Source organism: Triticum dicoccoides, chromosome 4B (assembly GCF_002162155.2).
Source record: "Triticum dicoccoides isolate Atlit2015 ecotype Zavitan chromosome 4B, WEW_v2.0, whole genome shotgun sequence".
Classification (NCBI taxonomy): Eukaryota; Viridiplantae; Streptophyta; class Magnoliopsida; order Poales; family Poaceae; genus Triticum; species Triticum dicoccoides.
The window spans coordinates 661,823,195-661,835,367 of record NC_041387.1 but is presented as its reverse complement, the minus strand read 5'-3'; the positions used below and the strand labels follow the sequence as shown (position 1 = coordinate 661,835,367).

Genomic DNA, 12,173 nt, shown 5'->3' with positions numbered 1-12,173 from the left:
CCGTCAGATTAAGATGGATGGACGGCTCATAAAATCGTCAATCATCGTAACAGTTGTACCCTTTGAGATGGAGGGGTGCCACGACGGGGTTGGCAGTTCCATGGCAGGAGGTGGAAGTAATAGAAAAGAGGATAGAGAAGAAGACGCGTTGCGCGAGGAGAAAATGCGTGGACGAGGAGCAACCATTCGTGTGAATAGATAAGGGAGCGTGAACGGTGCGCTGGCCCGTCGCCGCGTGTCACGTGAGCGAGCGACCGGCGCTGCGCTCGGCCAGACGCCCGACCAGAATCATTTACCTTTCCCATACGAACTTGCGAGTTTGAGTTACAACAAGTGAAGTAACAACCTTCGCATAGGATAGGACCTGGAAGGCAAAAGCATTATTCATGTTCACGATATTATCCAAGGGCACGTTGTAGAAATAATTTCAAAGCTGCCATCTAAAGAAAAACAATTCATCAGATGGCCGGTTCGAAGGAGCAGACCCTCGCCTCCGTGTACACCTTCCCTGAGTGGCAGTAGTAGCCCTCCTCCGGTGCACACTGCAAGATGGGTTCGAACGAGCAGACCCTCGCCTCTGTGTACACCTTCCCCGGGCGGCAGTAGTAGCCCTCCTCCGGTGCACAATGCGAGTCTTCTGAGCAGATGCAAAGCCCCTCGATGGCGCAACGCTTCTCGACAATGATCGGGCTCCCATTGATACCGAGCACCTGGTCGCTCCACTCGCTGGAGAAGATCCCGTCGGGGTCGTACCTGTCCTTCACCTCCAAGAACTCACCTGCCTTGGGGTACATGGCAATGGCACCCTCAAAGGCAAAGTTGCGGTTCTTGCCCCAATGTGGGATGACATCATACTTGTGCAGTGCCATCTGCTCGAGCTCATCGAACACATCAGAGTGTGGGTTGGGCTCACCCTTGGTGTAACTCCGATAGTAGGCTATATCAAAGTGGATCGAGTCCTCTGGCTTGCCGAGGTAGGCGGAGGATGCTTTGACGTAGCGGAGGAGCATACCCACACTAGCATCGATTCCGCAGAAGGCCAGCGGGCTGCGGTCACGGAGCTGCTGCATGTCGGCGATGAACGCGGACACCCTAGAGAGCGCAATGCTGTAGCCATTGCTGTAGAAGAAGGTTCCCTTGATGCGCGGGTCCCATGCGCATGAGGTGAGGAGCGCGTCTTTTGAGCTGCCGATGCATCCGCTGGAAGCTTGGATCTGGTGTTGGAACCCCACCACAGGGTACCCAGTGAACAAGCTGCCATTGTTGGTGTAGCCATAGGCCGCCATCTCAAACAATGATATTGTCGCCTCTGCGGTTGATGTTCTTCTCGAGAGGCTCCATGGCGACTCTGGCATTGATGAGCACTGCCGTCGGGGTGGAGCGGAAGGCTAGGTAGTCATTGAGGCCGTCGCCCATAGACTCGATGGACACGCGGTCGTCCTCGCGGTAAATAACCTTGCGGTGCTGTGGCAACCATGCCATATCTCCGAACTCGTGCAGGTCGCTCCACTTGGATGCCTGCTTTGCAATGTCCAAGTCGTCACGCGTCACGAACGTCACTGACCGCTTGAACATCGGTTGCAAGGCTAGCGTAACCTGCACATACACATTGCTATGAAAATTCTATAAGAAACGATTGATTAATTAATTTATTATATATACCTCAAAACTAATTAATTGAACTTTTAAATTTCTTTGGTACTACTTCAAGAATTAACCCTTGCGCCATAAGGCACGCACATCAACGCCTAAATCCTAATCACTCAAACCGAAATGAGTGAGACTTTGAGAGAAGGCTTACAGGAAAAGTTTTCTTCCCTTCTCCCTCCCTCCAGTGGAACCCTAGGAGCTAAACCGTCATCAACTCATCATCGATCTACCTCCTCCATGTTAAGATCACGCCCCCTCTCCTTCTGTCTGACACTTTGGTGATGGGAGGGGGCGAGGACCCCGCTTTTTTAGGGTGAAATTTTTAGTTTAAGTTTTAGTCACGAGTTATAGGTGGTGAGGTGATGGCTGCGTCATCGGTATGGAATAAGTCCTACTTGCCTTGTCCTTATTCCGACGGGGCTTCTTGGCATTGATGGAAGAAATGTGTTGGGTGGTGTGTTCCGGGATCTGGTTCTTTGGGTTGGGGTTTTTCTCTGAAGTTTTGTCTCGGTGGCGTTGTCCTACAGAGCAGATGGCGCAGCTATGTGTCTTGGTCCTCCGGCTCCAGTTCTAACGACGACGAATGAAGGGTTTTAACAAGTTTCTCCACTGAGGCCGAGACCCAGAAACGGCGACGATAGTTTTGCTCACGACGTGCTGCCAGTGTATGCAGGAGAAAGAAGACTTCAGTTCCTAATGAATTCTGGTGTAATTTTCAATTTCTATAAAGATGTTTTTTAAGAGCTTGTGATACTTAATATATGGTCGTCAGCTTTTGAAAAAGGAAGAACGAATAGGAATAGGAAAAAGTTTTTGAAAACGTCAACGGTTAACCTAGTCCCTGATGTCCCTCGCAAAAGGAAAATCCTTAGCTCGCCCGCGCATAAAAATCCGTCGAGAAATTGATGCATGCCTGAATCCTAAGCAACCGCAAAGGGCAAAGGGAGTAATGCTACATTCACGGATCATTACGGGGGGTTTTACAGGGTCATTATGAGTTGGCAAATGGTTTTACAGGGCCCGTGAATCTCTGTAACTCAGTCCGTGCGTGTAGCAATTTCGAGGGCAAAGGCGTACCTGGAAAACGACGCCAAGGACGCCGAGGGAGACCTTGGCCGCGTCGAGGTCAGGATGGTCGGCGCCGAGCTCCCGTACCACCGCGAACCCTTGGCTCGCCGGCGCCGGCGTGACGATCCTCATCCCTACCACGTACTCGTGCACGGCGCTGCCCTTGCCCTTGAGTGAACTGCCGTGCGCGCCCGTGGCCAGCAGGCCTCCGATGGTGAGCCCTGACCAGTACGGCGAGTGCGGCAGCGCGAGACCTGCCTCGGCAGCAAAGAGGCGGCAGCAAAATGTTCTTACCCAATGTTGATGGCCAAATTTATATTAAAAAATATCAACATCTACAATGCCAATATATACATAATATGAAACTACATTTCATAATGAACCTAACAATATTGATTTAGTATTGTGAATGTTGATACTTTTTTCTATGAGTTTTGGTCAAAGTAAAGACATTTTGACTTTGTACAAAACTTATATGCAGATTAAAAAAGACTGGAAGGAGTACTAGATGCGTGCAACGCGCATGTAAGCTCCGTCAACTACTTCGTGATGGATGAACTCAAGGTGGGTCTGAACCCGGAAGACCAACTCAAAAATGAAGTGTCATCATCCGTGACATCATCACAACTGCGGGTACTAAAAGATTCCAAACCTAAACAACTAATCGGACCAAGGCAGCGGAACTCCCCTCCCTACCGCTAGCTGCCGGAGGCGAGTCCACAGATTCGTCGGAGGAGTTTGGAAGGAACCAACAGGTTCGCCGGAGGCGAGCTTGGAGGGAATGAAGACGGTCACGGGAGGGAAAAGAATAAATCGATTCTTCTGCATGGACGCAGCAGCAGATCCTTAAGCTAGACTCAGTGCATATTCGACAATCACTTGTGAGTTTGATAACCTAAATCGGACCAATAGAAGCTAACATGAAGAAAGCATTCTAAGAAAAGGGTGAAGTATGCGAACCTAGTTGGAACACACGGAGTATACATTCGTTCAGTCAGGTTAATTTCAACGGATCCAGGATCAGACAGTGAATCACGAAGTATGAAGCAACACCCAAGTGTTAAATCAACTCAAGATAAAAAACTACAAGTGATAGATAGCTTCCTGTCAAACATTAAATCGGATTATTCTGAAGGAAAACACGACTACTTATTTTCTACTCCCTCCGTCTGAAAATACTTGTCATTAAAATGGACAAAAAGAGATGTATTTAGAACTAAAATACATCTAGATACATCTCCTTTTATTCATTTTGATGACAAATATTTCCGGACGGAGGGAGTATTCATTAAGCTAGGCTCATCCCGCGGTTGTTGAAATGTACATGTATCTTCTAATTTATAATCTACTGTAGAAAAACTAGATACACAAATATGTTTTAAAAAGCGGATCAATCAATCAACCACTAAATAAGCATAAGAAAAGGGCTGAAGGGTCACTCCTCGCCTAGATGGCTTCTTCGACGAGCTGGCCTGTAGTCTTCGCCGGGTGCCAGGGTCACCTATACAGGTTACGCGTCAAGAAGACTACAAGATTCCAAAGCCGCTCATGGGCACGTATAATAACAGTGGCGTAACGACATTATTAGTGGAGTATTCTATAACGAATCACGGCTATGCGATGACTTAGAAAAATAATTCGCCCCCAAGTCAACTTGCAGATGGTTACAACTCATCTTGCTTGGGTGGTTGGGCTGTCATCACCAAGTGTCGATATACATTTTTCTTGTGTTGTCACGGAAACATGGAAAGCTTCCAACTAATTTTTACTGAAAACTTTCAACTGAAGATGCACAACTTTCAACTAAGGCCTCGTCCCGTTTGAAAGTTTTTTAGCGAATTCCTACATGATTTTAGTCAGCTATAATGCAGACCCCACACGGGTCCAATAGCTTCTTCCGCTTGCTCGCCTCACTGTGCAGCCTCTGCTTGCGAGTACTCCCTCAGTAAACTTCTATAAGATCTTTTAGATCACTCGCTACTCTATAAAAGCAGCGCATGTTGGCTTAGTGAAAAATTGAGTGACCGATTCCAAAATTTGTTACATTTAATAATATTCATGGATTTTTAAAAGTACTCCCTCCGTTCACTAATATAAGATATTTTAGATATTTTAATATGGACTACACATAGACAGAAACAAGTGAACAAACACACAAAAATATGTCTAGATACATCCGATTCAGAAAAAATAGAACAAAACAAGAGTTCTAATATGTACTATAATAGTGAACAAGGGAGTACTCATGAATTAAAAAATGTTCAAAAAACTTCGAAAATGTTTGGAAATTTTAAAAATCTTCACCAATCTCATAAATGTTCATAAATTTAAAACTATGTCACAAATTATGAAAATGTTCATGAATGAAAAATGGAAACAAGAATAAAAAAAGAACAAAGCAGGACAGAAAAGATGGAAAGAAAAAACACAGAAAAAATTAGAAAACGGGTGCAAAACCTTCTATAATATTGACACTATTGGGTGGAAAACTTTGCCTATATGAGATGGCCCATTACCGAACAAGGCTCCCGAGGGGGGGGGGGGTCCCCCCCAACCGTAGCCACATATGTTCCCCTCCTCTACTTCGTATGGCGGCCTTGTCGGTGGCAAGAGGAGTTGGTCATGATAATCCACAAGTGTCGGATATCACAACCTTCTTTGAGGGATCACAACCAAAATTCCACTACTAGGAAAAGGGATACTAGTGGCGCACCAGTTTTGCCTACTAATGGCGCACTACTGGTGCACCACTAGTACCACGCCACTAGTATTTTTTACTAATGGCACACCCGTGGTACGTCATTAGTATCTGGTATACTAATGGCGCACCACAGATGCGTCATTAGTATAGCCCACAGTGCGCCACTAGTATGCCTCCCAGGGGGCCATATATACTCATGTGCTTCGGCATACTAATGGCGCACTGTGTTGTGATGCTCCATTAGTATCCTTTGGCATACTAATGGTGCACTGTGTTGTGATGCGCCATTAGTATTAATATTAGATTTTTTTTGTTTTTTTCTGATTTTTTCACAGGTTACAAAATATATTATTTGACAGAATATGGACAACACCACATGGCAACAGCCGATTCATCGAATACAATAGAAGGTAAGTCTCTGAATACAATTCATCATATTAGTCTCCGAATACAAAAGACCGAACGAAGATAGAACATTACGAGTCTCGGAGACCGCGAGTAGCGAGTTTGTCTTGACATTACAAGTCGATATCGATCATCTAAACTACCATCACATAGAAGAGAGCTGCGGTCATCACGATGAGCATCATCGCGATGAAACTGGTCTTCACCCGGTTCCTCCAACGCTCCCTCCTCTCTCCCGCTAGATAGCGGGCGTATCTAGATTCCGCCTCTTCCCTAGTGGTGTACCCTTTGTAACTGTTACCGCTAAAACGGTGAACCTATCTCCGACACTCCTCCCAGTCGTTGTAGACTCCGGGAACCTTACCCTTGTACACGACATACGATGGCATCTCTATGCACAAGCCAAACAACAGACAATACATAAGCAATATATAAGTATGCAACAAAAGGATCGGAAGAGAAAAGCAAGACATTAATAGCACGATTCATGGTCCTACTAATAAATAGCATCGATTACATCTAAGTTGAATGACTGTCCAAACCAAAGAGACATACAAGTTCATTAAAGTTTAATTACAACATGAGCTAATCGATGTTTCAGAACTACAAATAGCATCACTACTTTCGACTCGACTCATGGGACCAGAGCGTGGATGAAGCCGCCGTCTTTCGTGATGGTCATGAAGTCGCGGGCGTTGTCAGCCTGCATTTGAAGCATTGTGTTTATCTCACTATTGGACGGTGATAATCCCCAAGTGTAGGGAATCATCGTAGCAATTCCCAAAGGTGGAAGTGATAACTATGGAGTGTCGAACCCACAAGGAGCTAAAGGTAAGATCAATATTCTCTCAAGCCCTATCTGCCACTGATACGACTCTACGAGCATCGAACATTTGCTTCCAACTAGAAACAAGAAATAAAACTGTGTTGTGGGTATAAAGAGGATAACTTTGTATGATATCGGAGAGCTAAAATATAAAAGTAGGTGCTGTTATCATAAAGTTAGAATATATTACTAAATAATATAAATAGCGAGTGTGGAATAATGGTGGATCGGTGTGCGGAATTGTCCTAAGCAATTGTTAACAAGATCGATAGTTGTCATTGCAATTTCATATGAGGGAGAGGCATAAACTAGCATACTTTTCCTACTTGGATCATATGCTCTTATGATTGGAAACTCTAGCAAGCATCCGCAAATACTAAAAGAATCATTAAGGTAAAACCCAACCATAGCATTAAAGCATCAAGTCCTCTTTTATTCCATACGCAACAATCTACTTACTCGGGCTTAAGCTTCTGTCACTCTAGCAACCCACTATAAGCGAATCATGAACGTATTGCAACACCCTACAGCGGGAATCCCTCACACTTGCGCGACACGAAGGGCACCATAGGACAGCACCAAAATAAAACATACAACTCGTACCAATCTAGATCATCAATCAACTCAAGGACAAAATATATCTACTCAAAACATCATAAGATGGCAACACATCATTGGATCACAATATGTAGCATAAAGCACCATGTTCAAGTAGGGATTACAATGGGGTGCGGGAGAGTGGACCGCGTAAAAGAGATGAGGATGGTGATGATGATGGTGATGTTGATGAAGACGATCACCGCAGCGATGATTCCCCTCCCGATGGCACTCCGGTGCCACCAAGAGAGAGGAGGAGAGTTTCTCCCCCTTGTTCTTCCTCCTCCATGGCTTTCCCCCTCTGGTCCTTGGCCTTCATGGAGATGATGGCCCCTCCGAGATCCTCCTCCGTGGCCTCCGGTGATGATGGCCCCCTCCGGAAGGGTGCCAGAGAGGGCCTAGATTGATTTCTCGTGGCTACAGAGGCTTGCGGCAGCGGAACTCCCGATCTAGGTTAATTCCCGAAAGTTTCAGTATTTATAGGAATTATTGGCATTGGTTTCACGTCAGGGGGGTCTCCGGGCCGTCCACGAGACAGGGGGGCGCCCCCTCCTAGGGGCGCGCCCTCCTATCTCGTGGGCAGCCCGGAGCTCTTCTGGCCCAACTCCGATGCTCCTGGTCTTCTTTTGGTCCATAAAAATCCTCAAAAATTGGCACGTCATTTGGACTCCGTTTGGTATCCCTTTTCTGTAAAACACAAAAATAAGGAGAAAACAGAAACTGGCACTGGGCTCTAGGTCAATAGGTTAGTCCCAAAAATCATATAAAATGATATATAAATGCATATAAAACACCATAGATGGGTAATATAATAGCATGAATACTTCATAAATTATAGATACGTTGGAGACGTATCAACATCCCCAAGCTTAATTCCTGCTCGTCCTCGAGTAGGTAAATGATAAAAGAAATAATTTATGAAGTGTGAATGCTAGTAGGTGCACAAGTTTGATCAATGATAATTTCAATCACCTTTTCTAGCATCAATATGTGTCATAATAGTAGCTTAACTCATAAGACTTTTCATGATCAAGTAACAATCTATTCACAATGTCAAGCACGGTTCAGAAACTTCATTGAGAACTAACAAACTATAATCTCAGTCATTGAAGCAATTGCAATTTATCATAATATTAGAAAGAGTCAAGAATAGAGCTTTTCAGCAAGTCCACATACTCAACTATCATATAGTCTCCTACAATTGCTAACACTCACGCAATACTTGTGGTTATGGAGTTTCAGCCGAACACTAAGAAAGATAGGGGTTTATTGTGTTGCCTCCCAACATATTCACCTTTAGGTGATGTCAACAATAATAGCCCATGCTAACTTACATCCAATTGGATATATATATATCATGATCTTTCAAACACGAGAAGCTCGCCAAAGGATAAAATGAAAAGGGGAAAGGTGAGGATCACCTTGACTCAAGCATAAAGTAAGAGCATAAAGTAAAAGATAGGCTCTTCGCATAGGGAAGCAGAGGTTGTCATGCGCTTTTAGGGTTGGATACACAAAATCTTAATGCGAAAGAACGTCACTTTATATTGCCCCTTGTATGTGGTCCTTTATTATGTAGTCCGTCGCTTTTATTACTTCCACCACAAGATCGTACAAAGCTTATTTTCTCCACACTAATAAGTTATGCATATTTAGGGAGCAATTTTTATTGCTTGCACCGATGACAACTTACTTGAAGGATCTTACTCAATCCATAGGTAGATATGGTGGACTCTCATGGCAAAACTGGGTTTAAGGATATTTGGAAGCACAAGTACTATCTCTACTTGGTGCCAGGAATTTTTTGCTAGCATGAGGGGGAAAGGCAAGATCAACATGTTAGGAAGGTCAATGACAATATACTTTAATTGAGATGTCGGAAATCATAAACCATTACGTTGTCTTCCTTGTCCGACGTCAACTCTTTTAGCATGTCATACTTAATGAGTGCTTCACAATCATACAAGATGTCCAAGATAATATATTTGTATGTGAACCTCTCTTTCCTTATTACTTCCTATTAATTGCAACGATGACCAAAACTACGTTTGCCAACTCTCAACAATTTTTATGCCTCATACTTTCTATGTGTCAAGTCATCACTAACCATGTTATAAGCATATGAAACATATAAAAATTCAGATTTATGACATTCAACTTATTCAACAATTTACTCAAAGGATATACATGAAGCACATGAGTAAATGACAAACTACTCCAAAAGATATGAGTGAAGGACACTGAGTAGTCAAATAATTAACTAGCCATGGAAGGGTTCCCCTTTTTTTATTCAATAATTCAGATCCAATGATTTTATTCAAACATCAAGTAAAATTGAAATAGAATGACATTGCAAGGATATCACAACTCATGTGAAGAAGCAAAAACTTAGGCTCAACCGATACTAACCGATAGTTGTTGAACAAGAGAGGTGGGATGCCTACCGGGGCATCCCCAAGCTTAGATGCTTGAGACTTCTTGAAATATTATCTTGGGGTGCCTTGTGCATCCCCAAGCTTGAGCTTTTATGTCCACTTAATTCCTCTCATATCACGGTTTCTCTTTTTATCATAAGCTTCATTCACAACAAACTCAACAAGAACTCGTGAGATTGGTTAGTATAAACCAATACAAAACCTTATCATTTTCTACTGTAAAAAATCACTAAAATTATTATTCAACATTGAATACTAAATGCCTCTGCATATTTAATACTCCTATCCTCAAATAGAATCATCAAACCAGCAAGCATACACAAACAATGCAAACATAACAGCAATCTGCCAAAACAGTACAGTCTGTAAAGAATGAAAGAGTATCAATACTTCCCTAACTCCAAAAATTATAATAGAAAATTCCCACTGTAATAAATTTATTAGATCTTAATATGCAAAACGTTTCAACATAATACCATTCTCTGACTTTTCTAGGGAATTTTTGCAACAGCGGTAAACTTTCTGTTTTGAAACAGCAACATGTATACTAGCAAAATAAGCATGGTAAAGGCTATCCTTGACATTTTTATTGAAATTAAAGATGCAAAACACTAATCTAAATACCGGCAAGCAAATACTAACAAAAGAAAATGACGCTCCAAGCAAAATACATATCATGTGGTGAATTAAAATATAGCTCCAAGTAAAGTTACCGATGAACGAAGACGAAAGAGGGGATGCCTTCCGGGGCATCCCCAAGCTTAGGCTCTTGGTTGTCCTTGAATATTACCTTCGGGTGCCTTGGGCATCCCCAATCTTAGTCTCTTGCCACTCCTTATTCCATAGTCCATCGAATCTTTACCCAAAACTTGAAAACTTCAACAACACAAAACTCAACCAAACTTCCTGAGATAGGTTAGTATGATAAAGAGTAAACCATGCACTTTGGTACTGAAAAAGACAAGGTTCATAATTGTTTTCACACAATTCCTACTGTACCATATTATTTCTACAATTTATATTAATAAATATAAGCCATAGAAACTAGAAAACAAGCAAACTATGCAATGAAAACAGAATCTGCCAGAAACAGAACAGTCTGTAATGATCTGAACAATAACCATACTTCTGCTACTCCAAAAATTATGAAATAAATTGGTGGACGTGAGGAATTTGTCTATTAATCTTCTGCAAAAATAATCAACTCAAAAGCACTCTTCTGTAAAAAATGACAGCTAATCTCGTGAGCACAAAGTTTCTGCTTTTTACAGCAAGATCACATTAACTTTCACCCAAGTCTTCCCAAAGGTCTTACTTGGCACTTTATTGAAACTAAAGCTATAAAACATGATTACTACAGTAGCTTAATCATGTAGACACACAAAAACAGTAAGGATAAATATTGGGTTGTCTCCCAACAAGCGCTTTTCTTTAATGCCTTTTAGCTAGGCATGATGATTTCAATGATGCTCACACAAAATATAAGAGTTGAAACACACAAGGAGAGCATCATGAAGAATATGACTAGCATATTTAAATATAAATCACTTCCTATGCCTAGGGATTTTGTGAGCACACAATTTATAGGAACAAGAATCAACTAGCATAGGAAGGCAAAACAAGTTTAACTTCAAAACATTAAGCACATAGAGAGGAAACTTGATATTATTGCAACTCCTACAAGCACATAATCCTCCCTCATAAAGATTTTCAGTAGAAACATGGATAGCAACTTTGTTCTCATACTCAATTGGAACCTCTTCCGAAATAGTGGAATACTCCCTCCGTTCCTCAATATAAGGTGTATTATTTTTCCAAAAAGTCAAACTTCTCTAAGTTTGACCAAGTTTATAGACAAAAATATCAATATCTAGAATACCAAATCATTATCACTGGATTCATCATGAACTATATTTTTACATTATATATATTTAGTATTATAAATCTTTATATATTTTGCTGTAAAATTGGTCAAACATAGACAACAGTTGACTTTTTGAAAAACTAATACACCTTATATTTAGGAACGGAGGGAGTACTAACTAAAAGTTGACACTCTGCCAAATCCACTTTCATAAATATCGTACAAAGATTCAACACCCTCCAAGATAGTGGGATCACTAATTCCTAAAGTTGACACTCTTCCAAACCCACTTTAAATTATAGTATTATTCATACTCCAAAAGATGTAAGTGAAGTTCATGGAGCATTCTACAATTAATATAGACTAGCCAACATACAAGCTCAAAATATATAAGTGAAGCGCACAAAGCATTCTATAAAGCCTTACTTCGAATGATTTAAGTGAAGCACAAAGAGCAATTCTATAGGATAATACTTAAAAGATATAAGTGAAGCATATGAAGTATTATATAAATCAATTAAGAGCTATCTCATACTAGCATTAATCTTAAAGTAAAATACAAATACAAAGGACACAAGTCATGTGGACAAAACAAAAACCGAGGTATACCGATATTTGTTGAAGAAG

At 41.9% G+C, this 12,173-nt stretch overlaps 1 pseudogene; it reads right to left on the bottom strand.

Annotated features, from left to right (window-relative positions):
- Positions 1-358: 358 nt before the first annotated feature.
- LOC119293016 overlaps positions 359-12,173 on the bottom strand; it is a 44,793-nt pseudogene continuing 32,978 nt past the window's right edge.